This window comes from Hevea brasiliensis, chromosome 4 (genome assembly GCF_030052815.1).
Source record: "Hevea brasiliensis isolate MT/VB/25A 57/8 chromosome 4, ASM3005281v1, whole genome shotgun sequence".
Classification (NCBI taxonomy): domain Eukaryota; kingdom Viridiplantae; phylum Streptophyta; class Magnoliopsida; order Malpighiales; family Euphorbiaceae; genus Hevea; species Hevea brasiliensis.
In genome coordinates, this window is record NC_079496.1 from 17,995,611 (window position 1) to 18,017,557 (window position 21,947).

The following is a 21,947-nucleotide window of genomic DNA, read 5'->3' on the forward strand; positions in this document are numbered from 1 at the left end:
TTCTAAATTTTATCCTCAGCAGGCACATCACCTTTGAAATATATTTAGTCACTTAAAATTTTGTCCATTGTGGTTTTTCTCCAATTCCTATACCCTTATGCATTTCTCATTACTGAATTCTGAAATATAGTTTAGTTGTTGTATAGGGTAATTGGTTAGATTTTTTTTTTCTTATTTAATGAATAACCCATTTATAATTAAGGAGACGATTGGTTTTTAATATGTAATATTGATTTGATAATTTATTTTATTTGAAATATTTATGACTAAATAAATGTTGTGTAAAAAAAAATCAAAAAATGAAAAGATTAGATCACCATGCATGCATCAATTCAACCAATCCCATCCCATCCATCAGCCAATTGAAGCATGCTTGGATTTTGAGACAAGCTCTCTAGCCTATTTGTAACATTCTAAAATTTTTTAAATAATTATTTTATGTGTAAATTTTGATATTTTAATATGTTAAATATTGTAGTATTTAATTTGAGTTTTTTGGATTTTTAAAATTGGGTTTTTAATTTTTAAGATAATTAATTTTATTGATTTTTAAAATTTAATTTAAAGATCACGTGACAAATTTGAAAATATTTTTGAACTCTATAAATTTTTGTAGTTTTCTGTAATTTTTTCGAAATTTTTAGATCTTAAGGCAGAGCAAAAATTGAATTTCAGGTATTTTGAATCGAATCGGATGAATCAAACTGGATCAAATCGAACCGATCAAATTGGACCGGCCCCATTTTCTTTTCCCTTCCTCTCCTTCGCGTGCCTGCCCTCCTCTCTTTCTCTCTCTTCCCCTTTCCTCATCCCCGACCACCACCTTCCCCTCCTTCCTTCCTTGTCGATGTAGCACCAGCACACCTTGCCCACCGCCACTACCTCCTCCTCCTCCTCATTTTCTAGCCAAAATCACAGCCCAAAACACCCCCCTCTTCCACGCTCACTGTTTCACTTTCTTTTGCTATTTTTGCCATTTCTGATGATTCAGCCTACCAATCAGATTGAGTCTTGTCACCATGTTGTTCAACTCCTCGAAAAGCTTCTTATAGACACCTATTTTATAAATTTTCATCAAGCGGTTTATGCGAATCGAGTCTGAAAAGTTTTAGCCTTTTTCGACTTCTAGGCTAGATTTCTCTCAAACCGTAAATCCTACTAAAATTCCAAGACCACCAGTGAGTCCTACTCATTGAGAGCTTTGCAATGACACTAATTTGAAATTTTTTTGACACTAAAAATTCGGTGGATCTTACGAACTTATCAGTGATTTTTCGAGTCTTTAATAAGTCTTTTTAATTAAATAAAAATTATATTCTAACTTCTGATGTTATGGACTTCACGTAAGTGTTTTCATTTTGAAGAAACTTCATGGGCGACTGAGACTACAATTTCGGAGCAGACATGTAGACTGTCAGACTCACTTCGAAAGTGGGTTAATATTACAGTACTTTCCACCATTTTTAGACACCCTGGATGCATTTTCGGTGTAAGAATTTGTGTAAGTAAACCTGAACTTCAAATGCCATTTTTTACCTATGATTGATTTTGGAATAAAAATTCATAAAATATTCATGGGTAGCTAGAAAATTATAATTCCTTTTGTAATAGTAAAATGACATTGTTAAGCACTACGGGGTATGATTATAGAATTTTTGAGGTTAGTTTGGATAGATTTTGCAAAATATTAGTTTTAAACTTAATAGCTAAATAATGTAAATATGTGAGATTTGGTTGTTTTGGCAAGCCTAGGAGGGGCATTATATTGTTGTTGTGTTGTGAGCCTAAGGCCTTTGGATTAGGAAGTGTTTGAACTATTTTACAGGTTGGGTTGGTCTTAAGTACAGGAAAAACTCTATCGAATTTCTGGCATAAAATTTAGAGTTTCTTAAACTCTTTAAGTTCTTTGTTTTGTTTTATTATTGATAAATTCATGAATATAATTGTTTAGATGATCCGAGTCAGCCTTACTCTTCTTTTCAACTGCCCCAGTGACTTTTTGATAATCTGCGAGTTAATATTAATTTTATTTATGATTTTAATATTATTAATTTATATTCAAGGCATGCTTATGCATTCACATATATGTATGTATTTAATTAGTTACATGTTAGACATGTTCCTTTGCTACATATATTAATGAGCTGGTTTGTGGATGTTGCCTTAAGGTAATTTGGAGCTAGTTACATGTTAGACGTATGTTAGCGTGAGTATGGTGTGGATATGGATATGGTAGGACAAATAGTCATAGCTGGAGCTTGACTCATTGGGACCCAATCCTTATATATATGGATAAGTTAGGGTGAGCATGGCTTTGAGTTGATCTCGTTAGCCCTCGCACTTAAATTATTAAGCGAAAGTCCGGCTTGAGTTGACCTCGCTGGCAGGTATTATATTAAGAGAGCTGTATAGGGGATCAGCTCCCACACATGTATTGATGTGACACACGAGTATGTGTGTATTCTAAATTATCTTTTGTGTGAATATTGCTTGAATTGTTTGACACTATGTGAATATGCTACATTTTATACATATGAATGCATTAGATTTAGATAGTTATAGAAATTATATTTAAAATTAATATCTTGCTCTATGAGTTGAATGCTTATTCTTGTTCAACTATTTTTTCTCAGGTGACAGGTGGATTTATTAAAATTAACCTACTTTCTTTTTCCGTAGGTTTAACCAAAAACATTTAGTTTTACTTTTATTATGTTTTGTTTAATTCTAGAACTCTATATGTACTAGTAGTTATATTTTTTCATATGAGGTTATAATAACTTAACTTTCTGGAGTTGTAAACTTATTTATGTGAGAGTGCATAAATGCATGGGATATCTATTACTGTGGATAGAGGGAGGTGAGCTCCCAAATATTTATTGATTTATTTTGAGGATTGTGAGAGTGAGCTGAGCTCCCCAGATTTTTGATACTATGTGTTACAGGTCAGGTGAGTTACTACTTCCTGTTGGATAGTCTAATTTATAATTGGACTCTGTCCATTTATTTTCTTGGAATTGGACTACTGTTATAGGCTTTATGCATGATTTAGAAATATTTAGGCTTACTACAGGCTTTGGAGGCCTTATGCTGACCTAAGTCTTAGTGCCGGTCTAGCCCAAAAATTAGGTCATAACAAAGTTAGTATCAAAGCTTAGGCTCTAGATTCATAGGAAAGTGTGTGCCAAGAATTTTAAGAAGAGTCTTCATAGGAGGTCACATGTGGAGTACAGGGTCCATATTCATCCTTGTTTTGTTATCCTTGCATCTAGCTTTTGCCTTGTGTGCTTATACATGGTTATGGTTGTACAGCTAGGTATAATATATTATTTTAATTTGTGGACTAATATAGTTAGATTTTAGGAAGTATGCATAGAGGAAGGAGAACTACCATGACACAAGAGCCAAAAGTTCCAGATGATATATCGACATAAAATGTGCTGCCAACTTCTAGAAGGCGTGGCAAGAGACTCAGAGTTGCTCAGGTGGAATACCAGCCATAACCTGAAGAGGAGCCATATATGGCCCAAGGTTTTATACATTTTATGGCAGCTACTCTAACAGGATTGCAGATGACTATTGATATGACGGCCCAATACATAACACCCTCCACAGCATCCTCCAGTACAGAGGGTTATAGATAGTTAATTTTAAAAAGTTAGTACCTAGGGTATACGACAGTATAGGGGATGTATACAAGTTTTTGGATTCTTACTAACAGGCTAGGGTGGAGTTACATTTGACAGAAAGAAGGTTGATTGAATGTGTACAACATGTTTTAGAGCCTACGCTTAAACAGTGGATGGCAGATTATGTGCTCCCTCGAATTGAAGGGCTATCTTGGGCATAGTTTTTAGAGCTCTTTATAAATAGATTTGTGCTAGAGAGTTTCAAGGATCAGAAATAGTGGGCCTTTGAAGCTTTAAAATAGAATGGGAGATTAGTTGATGACTATGCATCTTAGTTTTTAGAGCTGAGTAGATATGCCCCGACTAGTGTGGCCATTGAGACTATGAAGGTGAAGAGATTTCCGAAGGGACTGGATAGAAGGTATGCAAACTTGGCTATGCTGGTAGGCCAGCCTTTTGATGTGGTTGTAGACAGAGCCTGACAAATAAAAATCAACTACACGGGTGATGATGGAGGTAGACCAAAGAAGAACAAAGCTGAAAGGTCATTTGGTGCACCCCATATGAGTACGATGAGTGGAGGCAACCAAAGCAACTACAGTGGTTGAATCAGAGGCAACAAAAAAGCGGCCCTTAGACACAAATCTAGGGTGTTTAAGCCAGGATACGGCTTTAGCAATGGGCAAAGCTCTGGTTATAGTAGTTCAGGATCTAGTTTGGGATCCTCTTTTACACTATGTACTCAATGTGGAAGAGTACACTGAGGACCTTGCTTGGTGAGTATAGGTGGATGTTTCAAATGTGGCCAATCGGGTCACTTTGCTAAGGAATGCCCTATGTTCAGTGAGCATCAGATGGGATCCCAAGGTTTTGTAGCTAATGTACACTGCCAACTACTCCCTGATAGTTTTAACTTGTAAAATAGCTAGTTTAGTGGCCAGTAGGGCCATGGACATGGGAGAAATAGTTTTAAAGACAGATCTAGTAGAAAAAGCCAGTTTTAGGGTTCTGCACTGCATGGCAAAAGACAGGGTCAGCTTTTCATCTTGACACATCAGGATGCTCAGGCTTCAAATACAATAGTAACAGGTATTTTCTAGTTTGTTCTTTTGAGGCACGTGTTTTAATAGACTCGAGTGCTATGCACTCATTTATTTCCCCTTTGTTTGCCTTAAGATTGGGTAGGAATCCTATAACTTTAGAGTGTTATTTGTCTATATCCACTCCTTTCAGTGATGCTATAGATGTAGCTATGGTTTTTCCTAATAGTCCAGAGGTAATAGAAGGAAAAATCCTCTTGACAGATTTAGTTCCCTTACCAGTGATGGACTTTGATGTGGTTTTGGGCATGGATTGGTTATCAACCCATTATGCCACACTGGACTACAGAAATAAAAAGGTGTACTTCCATATTCCTGGGTGGAAGAGTTCAGCTTTGATGGTGACAGGAATGTAGCTTCATATAATCTAGTGTCAGCCATAAGTGCTAGAAAGAAGTTGAGGCATGGTTATCAAAGTTATTTAACACTAGTAAGTGACACATCTGTTGAAGGTACTGGTGTAAAAAATATACCTGTTGTTAGGGAATTTATGGATGCGTTTTCTAAAGAGCTTCCTGGGTTGCCACCAGATAGGGAGATTGAATTCTACATAGATATTATACCGAGTGCAAATCCCATTTCCATGCCACCCTACAGGATAGTGCCAGCGGAGCTAAAAGAATTAAAAGAACAGCTGCAGGAACTTCTAAACAAGGTTTTTATTTGGCCAAGTACATCACCTTGGGGTGCTCCTGTTTTGTTTGTAAGGAAAAAGGGTGGGTCATTGAGGTTATGCATTGACTATAGACAGTTGAAGAAGGTGATAGTTAAGAATAAGTATCCGCTCCCTTGGATTGATGACTTGATCAACTACAAGGAGCAAGATACTTCTCTAAAATAGACCTATGGTCGGGCTATCATCAGCTGAGAATAAAAAGTGCGGATGTGGTAAAAACTACATTCAGGACTAGGTATGGTCATTATGAGTTCTTGGTGATATCATTTGAACTCACTAATACACCAGTAGCCTTTATGCATCTAATGAACAGGGTGTTCAGACCATTCCTAGATCGCTTTATCATTGTTTTCATAGATGACATTTTGGTATATTCTCAGACTGAAGAATAATATGCTTAGCATTAACGCATGGTGTTGCAGACCTTGAGGAAGTATCAGTTGTATGCTAATTTTTTGAAGTGTGAGTTCTAGCTGAAGAGTATTTCATTTCTAGGACATGTGGTCTCTAGTGAAGGTATTCAAGTAGATCCCAAGAAAATTGAAGTAGTAATTGATTGGCTTAAGCCTACTATAGTCACCGAGGTGTAAAATTTTCTAAACTTAGCAGGTTATTATAGGCACTTTATATAAAACTTCTCTAGGATAGTAGCTCCTCTGACATGGTTTACTCAAAAGAACGTCCCATTTTTCTAGTAAAATGAGTGTGAGGAAAGCTTCCAGAAGCTTAAGGACTATTTAACTATAGCTCCTGTGTTAACTTTGCCTGTGAGTGGAAAAGGATATATGGTATATTGCAATGCTTTTAGAGTTGGGTTGGGGTGTCTTTTGATGTAGCATGATAAAGTGGCGGCTTATGCTTTGAGGTAATTAAAGAAGTACGAACAGAATTACCTTACTCATGATCTAAAAATGGCGATCGCAGTCTTTGTACTAAATATATGAAAGCACTACCTGTATGGTGAAATGTGCAAGATATATACCGACCATAAAAGCTTAAAGTATATCTTTCAACAAAGAAATTTAAATTTGAGGCAAAGGAGATAGATGGAGCTTCTGAAAGACCATGACTGCCCTATCCAGTACCACCCTGGTAAAGCAAATGTGGTGGCAGATGCTTTGAGTAGGAAGTCTTCTGGTAGCTTAGCTCATATAACAACTGAGAGGAGACCATTGACACAGGAACTACATGAACTGCTGGATTAAGGTTTAATATTGGATATAACTATTTCAAGTGTACTTTTGGCACATTTTAGAGTACGACAGAATCTACGGGACAGAATTAGAGTTTTCCAGCATAGGGACCCATTGTTAATGCGGATCGTAGAAAGGGTGCAATAAGGAGAAGATTGTGAATTTGGGTTTGATAGAGATGGTTCCCTTATGTAAGGCTTCAGGTTATGTGTGCTTGATGTGGACAACCTAAGGAATGAGATTATGCAAGAGGCACACTAAACACCCTACAGTGTTCATTCAGGATCTATAAAGATGTACTATGATGTGAAGGATGGGTATAAAGAGAGATATAATAGACTTTATGTCTAAGTTCCTAATTTGTCAAAAAGTAAAGTTTGAGCATCAGAGGCCATCAAGGAAGTTGCAAGAGATTCTCATTCCCAAGTGAAAGTGGGAAATGATCACTATAGACTTTGTGACTGGGTTGCCTCGTACTACCTGAGGGTATGATTTCATATGGGTAATTATGATCCGTTTGACCAAGTCGGCTCACTTTTTGCCTGTACGGACCACCTATTCTATTGCTCAATATGCGAGGTTGTACATTCGAGAGATAGTTAGATTACATGGAGTTCCTGCCTTTGTAATATCTGACAAAGGGCCCCAATTCACTTCTCAGTTCTAGAGGAAGCTTCAGGAAGCACTTGGCACACAGTTGAATTTTAGTACAACTTTCAACCCATAGACAAATGGACAGTCTGAAAGAATAATACAAATATTAAAGGATATGCTTCACATGTGTGTCATGGATTTTGGAGATCAGTGAGATGATCAGCTACCATTGGTGGAGTTTGCTTATAATAATAGCCATCATTCTAGTATTGGAATGGTACCCTATGAGGCATTATATGGTAGAAAGTGTAGATCCCCTCTTTGTTAGACAGAAGTAGGAGAGGCGAGAGTACATGATTTAGATCTGGTGCAATATACTTCGGAGATGATTTCTTTGATCAGGGAACATTTAAAGACAACTTTTAGCAAGTAGAAGAGTTATGCATATCTGAGGCAGAAAGATATAAAATTTATAGTGGGTGATTATGTGTTCTTAAATGTTTCTCCAATGAAAGGGGTTATGAGATTTGGAAAGAAAGGCAAGTTGGCACCCCGTTACATAGGACCTTTTGAGATCATAGATAGAGTGAGAGCAGTTGCCTACCGGTTAGAGTTGTAACCAAACCTTTCCCATGTATGCCCAAATTTTCATATTTCCTTACTTAGAAAATATATTCCTGATCCTTCTCATGTGCTGCAACGAAGCATAGTGGAATTAAATGAGAACTTGACCTTTGAGAAGCAACTAGTAGCCATAGTGGATTAATAGATGAGATAGCTTTGGTCAAAATAGATACCTATGATTAAAGTTTTGCAGAGCAATGCACCTTGGAGTCAGAGCTAGATATGTACAACAAGTACCCATACTTGTTTAGTATGTAACTCAATGTTATTGTTATGCTTTGTATAAAACTTCAAGAATGAATTTTTTATAAAGAGGGAAGAATGTAATATCCCAAATTTTTTAAATAATTATTTTATGTGAAAATTTTGATATTTTAATATATTAAATATTGTTGCATTTAATTTGAGTGTTCTGGGTTTTTAAAATTGAGTTTTTAATTTTCAAGATAATTAATTTTATTGATTTTTAAAAATTAATTTTAAGACTACATGGCAAGTTTGAAAATATTTTTGAACTCCATAAATTTTTTGAGCATTATGTAATTTTTTTGGTATTTTCAGGCCTCATTTTGGGTTCCAAGGCAGAGCAAAAATCAAATTTCAGATGTTCTGAATTAAACTGATAGAATTGAATTGGACTAAATAAGACCAATTGTGTCATGACCTGATCCAACGGGCCAGACCGACACTAGGACCTGGGTCGACATAAAGCCCCTGAAGCCCGTGGTAAGCCTTACGATTCTCCAAATCCATAATCAGGACCAAAATCTAAGGCCTAACATGCAAATAAAATCAAAATAAAATATTATACTTTTATTTGGGCCAAACCAACTCGATAACCATTAGATACTAAAGTTAAGGGGGCCCAGCTCAACCCTGATATCACCATTTGTAAATAATTTAAATATCATAAATATTTTACATTTATTAAAAACTCCAAAACTTAAATTTACATAGCACATGACAAGATTATTACTACTGCTAATATATGCAGAGTTCTAGATTATAATTTTGAAAAATAATAACACAAATAAATAATTACTAATAAACTTGCAAGGAAGGAAGCAGGTTATTCTGAAAAAGAACTCCTCCTGTAGCCTGAAAAAATAGGGTGAACAGAAGTAAGCGTTCGAGTTATAGAGTAAGATATTGATTTAACATACAATTTCTATAACTATCTAAGTCTAGTGCAACCCTAATAATGAAATGCAACATCTTCCCGTAATTCAAACAAGTTAAGTCATAATCACACCAAAGGCAATTTGGAGTACTCACACGCCCGTGTGTTAAATTCATACTCACATATTTATATATGGGAGCTAATCCCTTATACAACTCTCTTAGTTCCAACATCTGTCAGTGAGATCAACTCAAAGCTGGACTTTATCTTAATATCCAAATACAGGGGCCAACGAGATCAACTTGAGCCGTGCCTACCCTAACTTATCCATAATAAGGATTGGGTCTCAGCGAGTCAAGCTTCAGCTACGTCTACCCGTCCTGCCCATATCCATATACACACTACATGTACACCAACTCACACGCGCGACTCCAAATCGCCATAAAGCAATAACCATAGCAATGTCATCAAATACAAATGCAATACAAGGCATGCCTAGCAAATAACTATGTATAAATATCTATAAGTGATGAGTGAACATGCCTTGAATACATAATAATATTGAAATTATAAGTAAAATCAATATTTACTCACAGTACTTCACAAGTCACCCTAGCGACAGGGTAGAGGAGGAATGCTGACCTGGCTCACCAAAAAATTATATCACAAATTTATTAGTATTTACTTAAAACAAAACTTTAAAGAGTCAAATGACAGCCTAAGTTTTGCCAAAAATCCGACAAAGTTCCCTCTATATCTAGGATCTACCCAACTTGCAAAGTGATCTAAATAATACTTCTAAATCACAAATCCTATATCTATTTCTCATTAACATCACATAACCACTCTCGAGCCCTTCAAACCAGGCAAAACCCACAAAATCAAAAAAATTACATTTTAGTCCCTAAAACTAACATTTTGTAAAAATTACTCAAATGAGCTCTAAAAATTCTAAAATTTTACCCCGCATTTCTTAATAATGTTATAAAGCTATTGCAAAAGGAATTATAATTTCTAACTACCCATGAATATTTTATGGAATTTAGGATTCGGGTTTACCTATGCCAATTCTGAAGCTTGAAACGCGTTCGGGGCATCTAAAAATGGGGTTGAGGTCAAAAATTGTGACCCGATTCTAAAGAGGCTCCAAACACTTGTTTGCTCAGCCCGAACTTGTAAATGCGAGTGCCATTCAAATTTCTATAAAACAAAGGTACCTATGCAAAGCCCACACTACAGGAGTTAGAATAAAATTTTTATGAAATTAAATAAGCTCATTTAAAGCTTGAAAAATCACTACAAAGTTTGTGGGACCCATCAGATTTTCAATGTCAGAAAATTTTAAAATGTATATTGCTGCGAATCTCTCACTGAATAGAGTGTATCGGTGGTCTCGGATTTCCAATCTAACGGTCGGATCTCTGGAAATCTGATCGGAAACTTTGAAAAACCCAAAACTTCTCTCCTCCATATCTCATTCATCCGACCTCCATTTGTTGCAAAATTGGTATCAAAAGAAAGCTCTCAGAACAAGCTTTCCAACGCCACCTGAATCCCCTCAATCAGACGTCGGATGAAGCCGGAATTGCGCCTAGCAGTTGGGCCACCTACATGCGCTTTTTTCTCTCTCTTCCCTCATTGCTGCCACTTCTAGTGCTGTTGCCAGTTGGCTGGTGGCTCATCAGCGTCACCTGAGGTCGGAGGAGGTGCTAGCTGACGTCTCTGGAACCTGTTGCGATTTTTGGGTTCTTTTTTTTTTTTTTTAATTTCTGGGAATGAATCTGGACATACAGGTTGTCTAGATTCATTCCTAGAAAATTTTTAATTCTTTTCTCTTTTCTTTTTTTTTATATAATAATAATAATAATAATAATAATAATAATAATAATAATAATAATAATAATAATAATAGTAATAACAACAACATGTTTAAATAAATTTTTTGGAAATGTTTATAATTAAATCCATAACATTAATTTAAATTTCTAAATAATAGTAATTTTATTAAAATAATATCTAATTAAAATAGCTTATTAAAAATAATATTTTGAATTTAAGAAAAAAAATTGGGTTGTTATATTCTTTCCCCCTTGAAAAAAATTCATCCTCGAATTTTAAATAAAAAGCGCTAAGGAAAAAAAGGTGGTTATTCGTTGCTTCTCTGACTCTGCTGTAGTGTCCTAGCTATCATCATCATTCCATAGCAGAACTCTTACCTCTAACTATTCATTGACCATTTTTCTGATATCTTAAGTACTCACTATACCTCCACCGTGCTTGACTTGATATTTCATAAGTTCAATCAACTTTAGTGTTTACCCCTCTTTTATTGCGCCCCAACATGTCTCTTAGTGACTTTTGTCCCCGTTCCTTTATTTCAATAACCTTTGCTCCCTAAAGACATGACTTATATTCCTTATCCTATGGTGTCCTATGAGATGCTTTCGTGTAGCACCTATCATAGGCATCTCATTCGAAATATTTATTTGTTCTATGACCTCAAGGGTCAACACCTATGCATCTTCTTACTCCCATGATTCTTCGAATTTCCAATCTTCTTTGTGTTATTACTGAGATCCTTAGACCAACTCCTATCCATCTTATATAACTAGTTATGTGGAACTGCATCCAAGTGTCGAACATCCATATTCTATCTATCAATATTAAAAAGTGGACTAGGCCTCTTCTCTGACCTAACAAAAGTTTATGTATTCCCAAGCCACCCAGTCAATACAACTTATCATATCCTACTCCTTTTCTGAAAAGAGAGTTCTTTGACTTCTGCTTGAAACTTATTACTATATGACATGCTTCTTGACACATTAGTACTTAAATCGAGGCTCCATTATTCCTTTAATCTATTATCTCACCATAACTTGTTTTAAAAATCTCTTAGTGTGTCCCTAATATACTTATTCCTTCTTATTCTCATCATTGTAACCAACTCTATCGAGCATTTCTCTTGTCCTTTGGATCTTATCCACTTCCCTTTTTCCTATTTCTACTATTGTTAATATCTTCCCAACCTACTGTACTTATTCTTTAACCTTTGTCCTCTCTCACCCTTATACCTTTTCCTTCAAGGATGTCCATCCCAACATCCACTTTGACCTTCTTTTTATCTCTTAGTCTTATCTTGATTACTAGTTCCATTATTTCTGAAATTCTAACCTTATGATTGGCTTCTACCAACAGATCCTTCACATTATGTAACACTTATAATTGACTATACAAAATTCTTCTTGTACATCCTTTCCCAACTTAACCATTAGAACATTATCTTCCCTACTACCCTTTGTAGGAAATTACTCATTATGGTTAAATAGGAGCCCCTTAAACTATAGGTTTCATGTGAACTAATATGGTTGTGGGAAAAATGCACTATGTTATAATTCCAGAAAAGATACTTCACGTGTTTATTCTCCTTCATATAACGCCATATACAGCCCACAGCTCTCTAAACTTTAGCCTCAAATTTACCCATAGTAACAATTTCATCCACTGAAATTCATCCACCAATAGTACTTCCTCCAGCTTATAGTTCAGAAGAGTTACATGCCTTGGTAAATAACATGATTTACTCCAGTTACCACTCTTATCATCCTTTTATACTTAACACTCGGTACATAATTACTGTCATTTCCTTTTTAAGGAGAATGTGAACAGACTAGTGTGTACTAAATTCTTAAATATTGGGTCACATCAACACAATTTTCCTTGCTTATGTAGTCTTCTAGAGTAAAAAATGCGAGATAAACTTAAAGAAAAAGAGAAATTTCCTCGTACAGTCATTAGCACACTATTGTCTATAGAATAATGTTCAACCCATGTCTCTTGGTCTTTTCTTGAAATTTCATCATATCTTTTTCTATAGTATATTAGCTGCAACAATTCTTCTATTGTTTAACCAATTTGCCTAACATATCATCCTAAGATTTACTATCTCTACTATACTCCATTTTTACCTTTTATGCCTACCCTCGCTCTTTTGCATCCCTATATCTTACTGTATTCTAGAAGATACCTCTCACTAACTGACTCTTCCAGAATTGATTCCAACCATACTTACTGCCATAACTCTTATCCTTGTACTTCTTAATGACTTGTGACTATCACTCATACATATCTCTTCCTGCTCTATCTCCTTTTGTCGTTCTATCACTCATTTCATTCATGTTTCCTTATAAAGTGACCCTATTGGTCATATTAAAAATGCTCACCTAACCCTTGATCGCGGACCTCAAAACTGTTATCTCACCATCTCTACTCATGACCTAAGCCTATGTGTCATTTTCCACCGTCTCTTTTGCTCGTCATGCCTATTTGAGCCATTAAATTTACTTTTATTTAACTTACTACTTATTAATTCACTCTTTTGCCTAATGGGACCATTCAAGACACCATTGCACATCCTATAACTTTTGCTTGCTCTGGTTGCATTCCTCAACTAACTTTCCTCATACTATTAGAAGTTTAAATAGATCTTATCCCATTGTTATCTACTACATCTTGGGAACAGAAATAGACAGAGTTTGATCCATATCATGCAACTCCATGTTTTGGTTCCTGACACTACCTGAACTATGACATGTTCTAAGTTTTACACTTTTGGGTTCTATATCTTGATAACTATCTTCACTTATGTAATCTTATTCTGGGCTTTCTAATATTGCTTTTTAGTTCATCCTATTTACCTTACCCAGGATGGCACTTTATATACGTTATATCTCACTTTGATCTTCCTATTTTTAGCTATTCGGTTTACTCTTTAATTCATCTCTTTTATCTTATCCAAAATAGAACCTTGATTAGTTTATTCCTTAGCTCCATTCTTCTTTTTGACCTGATATCTATGCTAGATAACTATACTTTTCAGTATCTCTGCTAGGTCATCTTCATCTTTGTACTACTCAGAATTAGTCTTTCGACCACTCTGGTTAGCACTTCCACTGCTATTCGAATTTCTTTCCTGTTACATCTGAAACCAACTATCCAAATTTTTATTTCTATATTTCCTTTTATCTAATAATATTCTATGACTTATTTTTGCTGACTTTTAATCATCGTCCTTTCCTTTGCTTAACTACAAACTACCCCCTAATACCTCAAGGAGGGAATCTATAGGATCCCTTTTTTCCCTTGCTACTCAAAGCTTTGCATCCATCATGACTTTATCCCTCATGATCCTTACAATGAATATTGTACTCTCCCTAAGGGGGTACTTGAGCCACTATTTCCTGTCACACTACAATCCCATTTAGGACACCATTCCACAAATCATTATATTAGTGGTACTCTTCTGTCTCTCCTAAGAAGACATTACCATCTTTATAGCATAACTAACTGTAAGAGAGGTACTATCTCTACCACATTACCACAACTATATAAGGCTGTCTGCTCTCTTTTTATATTGTAAACTTTCCTAGAATGCCATTTCATAGGCTACGAATATTATTCATAATCTTTAGTCTCTTTTAAGGAGTAGAGCCGTACTTACGCTCCACTGTCATACGAAGGATGTGCTATCTTCATTAAACTTTAGACAATATGTCCATCATAACACCAACATTGTCAACAATCTCATACCAGAGACCAGATGATCCCACAAGTAGGTGTTATCATTACACTGTAACCATACTTAAAACCTTTAGTCTCGTGCCACTTATGTTATAACCCTGTGCTCAGAGTAGGATAACTAAGTCACTGACTCTAGTTATCACCCAATTGTGACCTTTGATGTTCTATCTCTAGGGTCTTAAACCCTAACTAGGAGTTTTCCTAACTCCTCTGTAAAAATAGAACTTTGTCTTGACATAATTGTACCAAAACAGATGTTGTTTACAAACACCCTAATCATGGTGCGCCACGGGGAAGCATGTGGCTCTATACAATAATTTCATATCCATATTGTAATCTATAGCTTATAGCACAAATATCAAGAATATTATATATTTACTATGATACGTCCCACATACCAAATTTCCTGATCCACTTATCTCTCTTGAACTCATTAATACTATACACTTACTCTAACTGGGCTATCCACTGATGACTGTTAGCAGTGGTACCCTCACTCCCCTCTAAGGCAGCTATGCTATCATAACTCACCTTTAAATACTAGTACCTTTGTAATACTCTCACTATATGTAGTCCGTACATTCCACTGTTCCGGTGACTAACATTTATTCGGACAGATTGAGATGTTTGGAACTACCCTTAAATTTAAGTAAGAGAACTACCCTTAAATTTAAGTAAGGAGTCATAAATTAAATTAATAAAGATCAAGCAAGGTTGAAAAAAAAAATAAAGGAAGTAAAGCATAATCAATTAAATGAGCATAAGTCTCGGCAATGGGTGACACCACTAGGAAGTGACTACTCTAGTTCCTATAGGATCTTGTGAATTAATAAGTCAAGGAAATGAAATGAAACAAGTTCAAATAAGTAGAATTAAAAACCAAAGCTAAAGACTTATCAGGTATTATGGAAAAGATGAACAAAAACTCGGTAAGAGTAAAATTTAGTCAATTAAATTTAAAAGTCAAATATTGACTAAAAATGAAATTTATTAAGTTAAAGAAGTTAGATTAGCTTAACTAATTAGGATTAAGATAATTAAATATAATTAAATTAATTAGCCAAACCAATGATTATAAATTTTAAAGTATTTATAAGTTTGCCATTCCCCTTAATTACAATTTTGCCATTATAAAATGAAATAAATATAAATATTAAATAAAAGAGATAAATATGAATTAATTGTCTTCTTCTTCCTTCATTCAAGCCGTCCACACTCTCTCTCCATCTATCTCTCATCTTCCTCCATTAAAGCTTAAAACCAAGCTTTGAAACCCTAAATTTCTTCCATAAATCTTATAGGAAATTGAGAGAGAATTTTATATTGAGCCCTAATTTGAAGAAAGCAAGCTAAGGTTACAAGAAATTTGAAAGATTAGTGAAGGACAAGGATTTTCCAAGTTAAGTAAGTTGTGATTTAAGCTTATTTAGTTATGAATTTATGGAATTCATGATTGATTGTGAGGATTCATATGAAAATTGATTTGAAATTTTGGGTGTATTTGAAGGGGAGGAATTCGGTTGGGAGACCTAAAAAGGGGATTAAAGTTGTGGTGGATTGAAGCTTGATTTGGAAGTGGTTAGGAGTTAAAAATCAAGGTTAGTGCTCTGAATCTCATAAAATTTGGAAGTTTTATCACTTGAGTTAGGGTTTTCCATATAATTAGGGTTTTTCTTGGTATAGAGCCTTTTTAATACTACTATGGTTGTATTATGACTAAGTGATATGCATTGATTGAGAAACATTAGTGATTTGTAGAAGAAACTAAATGAAATGGGTGTTGGACATTATCGATAGTCCAGTGAAGTTAAATGCTCATATCTTGAGCTACATAACTCCAATTGATATAAAACTAATGGAAAATTAAAGCTAAAACACTATACTAAAACTTTCATGGAGATAAGTTGTCCAAATTCTATGTGTAGGTACTTAAAATAATTGCTAGAAGTTAAGTTACAATACTTGAAACCTAGGTGCAGGGTACCCTGGACAGTTCTGATTAGAATGAGCATAACTTACTTTACAAAACTCCAAATTGAGTAATTCTTGAACCTAGAGACACAGGGGAACAATTCATATGAAGACTATGATTTTAACCTATTAAAATTTACTTGACAAAGTTAGTCCATAATTCTGCCCTGAAATTTGGAAGTGACTTGAAAACTGGAAATTTGTCATCTGAATAGTTTTGGCAAAATGGCCATTACTCAAGCTACACAAATGAAAATTGAATAATTCTAAAGCCAAAATAGACATAAGACATAGATCTACAACTCTCATAAAGAAGGTATGGCCAAATTCCTGTTGTACCTTGGCCAAATCTATTAGGGAAGTTGAGGTATAAAATCTGGAAATTATTAAATATAAACATAATTGCTTGAAACATGAATTGTGCTTAATGTCAACGGCATGATAAGCATAAATGATATATGGAAATTGTGTTTAGGACTTATGGTTCTCGTGATGAATGAGATAATAATGAAATGATGATAATGAGAATCATAAATTGCTAATGATGATAAATTAACCCGAGTATGCCTAGATAGTAGTGAATGGGTTGGATAGATTGGCATGCCAAGAACGAATGAGATTAGCAATATTGCCCATGGCTTTTATGCCTAGATACCATTGGCAGGCACCGAGTGTCCGATATGATTATCTGTTATTCATGATTTCTTTTATTATATTGCATACCCGATAGGCACCAATGTGACCGACAGTATGACGGCCCGAGGCACCAAGTGTCCAGCATCAGTAAAACCCACGTATCCGGTCTTGAAAATTTTGTTAAAGGTTACTTTAGGCTCTAAACTCAACTAAGAAAGTTGAATATTGAAATAAGAAAAAAAAAAGATCCCATGAAAATAACTATTTCCACATATCGTGAAAATATGAAAATATAAGAAAATGAGAGAAAAATATTGTGAAATGACTAGAAAAGTTTGAGGTTATAAATTCAATACTTTTCTATATGATTTATGAACATTTAAACATGCATTTTCCTTATTTGGTATAAATATGAAATTATTTTTGTTTGTATATTGTATTTTTATTATACTAGTATTCTACTAAGCAGAAATACTTAGCGCAATGGTTTCTCCTCGCGCAGGTCCAGAAGATAAAACGTAGTAGACTATGGACAGAAATTTTGAGACTGATCTATAGAGTGGTCTGTGTCACTCAGCACATCATCTTGGTATAGATTTCTGGCCCACAGTGGTTCATGACTATGTACATTGTAATTTAGCTAAGATGTAACTAAATTTTGGATTGTATGATAATGTGTACATATTTTGTAAGTAAATGAAATGAAGAAAATTTATGTATAAAAATGGATGTGATCAGAAATGGAATTATGAATTTTGATTTGAAATTATGTATATTTAAGATTTTCCCATATGAATATTTTTAAGCATATCAAATCTTTAACAGGTCAAATGTTCAAAATACGGGGAAACTCTTGCAGTTTCTATTAAAAATCTCCTTTAATAAATTATGATGAAATTAAATTGATAATCTCTCGAATAGGATAAGATTAGGTGATTTGGCACAAGATGTGGCATTCTTTTGCTCAGCTACACTGTAGATTGAGTAATGGGGTGTTGCAACCTTGCACTAGATAGGCACATCGTTAGCCCTATACTGACAAAAACATAGAATTCTTTGGAGTACGTATTCCCATGGTGGACCTCAATACATTTGCTAACTCTATTTCACATTTTCATGTACTCCATGAAAATCAAGACACTAACTGATGCATTCTTATACTACACGAGGTATAACACAGAAGCTAAAAATAAGGAGTTATTGAAGAAAACGAAATAAGATCATATACTCTACATGTGACCTTCTAACAGGACTCTTTTTATACTCTCAATTATACTCTTTCCCATGAATCTAGAGCTTAGGCTCTAATACCAATTTTGTCACTACCTGATCCGACGGGCCAGACTGACACTAGGACCTGGGCCGGCATAAAACCCTCGAGGTCTATAGTAAACCTTATTGTTCCCCAAATCCATAATCAAGGCCAAAATCTGAAGCCCAACATGCAAATAAAATCAAAATAAAATATTATACTTTTATTCAGGCCAAACCAACCTGATAACCATTAGATACTAAAATTAGGGGAGCCTAGCTCAACCGTGATATCACTATTTGTAAATAATTTAAATATCATAAAAATTTTGCATTTATTAAAAACTCCAAAACTTAAATTTACTCAATACCTGACAAGATTATTACTACTGCAAACACATGTGAAGTTCTAGATTATAATTTTAAAAAATAATAATACAAATAAATAACTTCTAATAAATCTGCAAGGAAGGAAGTAGATTATTCTAAAAAAGAATTCCTCCTGTAGCCTAAAAAAATAGGGTGAACAGGAGTGAGCGTTCGACTCATAGAGTAAAATATTGATTTTACATACAATTTCTATAACTATATAAGTCTAGTGCATTCTTAAGAATAAAATGCAACATCTTCACATAATTCAAACAAGTCAAGTCATAATCACACCAAAGGCAATCTGGAGCACTCATACACTCGTGTGTCAAATCCATACCCACACATATATATATGGGAGTTGATCCCCTATATAGCTCTCTTAGTTTCAACCTCTGCCAGTGAGATCAACTCAAAGCCGGACTTTCTCTTAATATTCAAATGCGAGGGCCAGCAAGATCAACTCAAGTCGTGCCTATCCTGACTTATCCATAATAAAGATTGGGTCCTAGCGAGTCAAGCTCTAACTGCATCTACCCATCCTACCCATATCCATATACATACCACATGTATACCAACTCACACACATGGTTCTAGATAGCCATAAAGCAACAACCATAATAATGTCATCAAATAGAAATGCAATACAAGGCACACCTAGCAAATAACTATGTACATATATATATATATATACACATATATATATATACATATATATATCTATACATATATATATATACATATATATATATATACATATATATATGTATATATATATATGTATAGATATATATATGTATATATATATATGTGTATATATATATATATATGTACATATATAAGTAATGCATGAACATGCTTTTGATACATAATAATATTGAAATTGAGCATAAGTCTCCTGGTGCCTCTAATGCTCAATGACTAAATTTTGAAGTTCCCTTGCCCTTGCTCTAGTAATGGGGCCTCTGAACAATGGAAGTGGTACTGGTAGCTCTTCATCATTAATAGTTCAAGGAAGGATTATCTTTTGAATCTAAAATAAAGGAATTTTGTAAAAATTGGTATAGGTCCAAGGAAAAACTTTCCCTTGACCCGAGGGCATGCTATGGTTATATAATTTTTTTTTAAATGGAATTAGAGAAAACCCAAGGAAGAACTCTGTCACACCTTACCCCTCTGTAAGGCATAACATAATCTCGTAGAATACCTAATGAACTATCGAACTTTACCTACCGATAACTCATTAAGTACCCTACAAGGAATTTTAAAACCATTTCCTTACATTTTAGAAGTGGTGAGCATTTTAGTAGGAATTAAAAAAATTTAATTGAAGTTTATTAATTAGTTAAAATTTTTGTCTCTTTTTATTTTTTCGCAAAATTTTAGAAAAATTTTGGCAGAGTGCCATCTGTATTTTGAGAAAATAGTTCTTCAAAAACCTGTAAAAACACTTCCAATAATTATTTTCACAACTCCTAATCCAAATCAACTCAAGTCAACCCAATTTAATTCAATTCCACAACTCAACCAAAAATTTGTCATCTCAAAATACTTCACAAATTCATTCACATTGCAAATAGTACTAAATTTACAATACAGATCTTAATTTATAAAAAGAAAATCCAAAATAACCTTATTACAATTTACTGTACAACTGCTCAACTTTACATTAATACATATGACGTTATAATATTTACATCAAATAACTACAAGGGTATAAATAAATACCCGTACAAAAAGATCAGTGAAGTCCCAATAATCAGTAGCTTACTCTACTGCTTTTTCCTTGTCTCTATCTGCGACAGCAAAGAAAGCTATCGCTGAGTATAAAAAATACTCAGTGGTGCACAATAAAATACAAAATGCATAATATAAAACATTTGTGAATAATTCATAATTCAAAAATCTCACAATCACATTTCACAATTTTTCAAATCACATTTATAGCAAATCATAATTTTCAAAACTTAATATAATACAAATTTGATCAAGCAATTTAATAATCATAGTGTTGCCAATCAATAACACAACTTAGGCCATGACATAAAATTTCCAAACATGTCGTATTGTACACCACGATAAGGAAAACTCACCCCACTAATCGAAATCAATGAGGGAGGTGGCTAGCTAGCTAATGAGTACTCATCCAAACTCACCTCCTGACTGGAAAGCCAAAGAGGGAGGAACATAGTCAAACTCACCCCAATGGAGGAGGAACATAGTGATATTGCCATGCCAAGTGTGAATAAAAAAAACAATTTAAATCAAATTATTCAAATATTTCATATAATTCACAAATCATATTTCATTCCAAACTTTTCATTTACAAAGTAGGCAACACATTATTTTTCAAATAATATTTTCAAAGCCATAATAATCAAAATTATTCACAACATTTATTTCAAGAATTTTCAAGTAGAAATAAAGAATTTTAAGTTTGTTGTGCATAAACCTGACGTGAGTCGCTTCTAGGCCTTGACTCAATTTGCCCCATCTTTTTCTAGGTCTTTTTCAGCTGAAACACGAAATTTATAGTGTTTTAGTATCTTATCTCACAATAATTCCAATAATTAATTTATATATGTTCAATTCTAGCCCCAATATGCTTAAACTTACATTCTTAAAAATTTTCATATTGAGATTACTATTCATGGCACTATTCAAGTCAAAATATTGACTTTCTTATGCTTAATAGATATGGGAAATCCATTTCTACCCACATACCACATTTGGATTATCTAACTTGTTGGTTTTGGTCATTTTTCTCAAAACTTAAGTCTTTTAGGCAAACTTTCAAATTTTCAGTTTTGGTGACCTATTTTGCACTGTTCCATTGGTTATGTTGCTGTTAGAATTTGGCTAAGTTTTCTTCATAGAAATTATTTCTTATTGTCTTAAATTTATTTTCATTTTTGAATCACTCCATTTGGAGTTTTGTAGCTCAAGTTATAGACATTTGAACATGGCTGGCTGGATTTGATTTTACCCAGAATTTTGAGCAATTTCTAGGTTCTGGCAGTTTTAGGTCACTAATTTTGGGTGGCTAAATGACTTGGTTAAGGGCATAATTTGAGTTTATGTTCTTCATAAAAGTTGTAGGTCTATATCTCAGCTTTCTACTGGTTTAGGTCGTTTAGACATGCCTAGCCCAAGATATGGCCAAATTAACAAATACTGTTCATTTGGTCATTTTTGCATAGGTCAGAA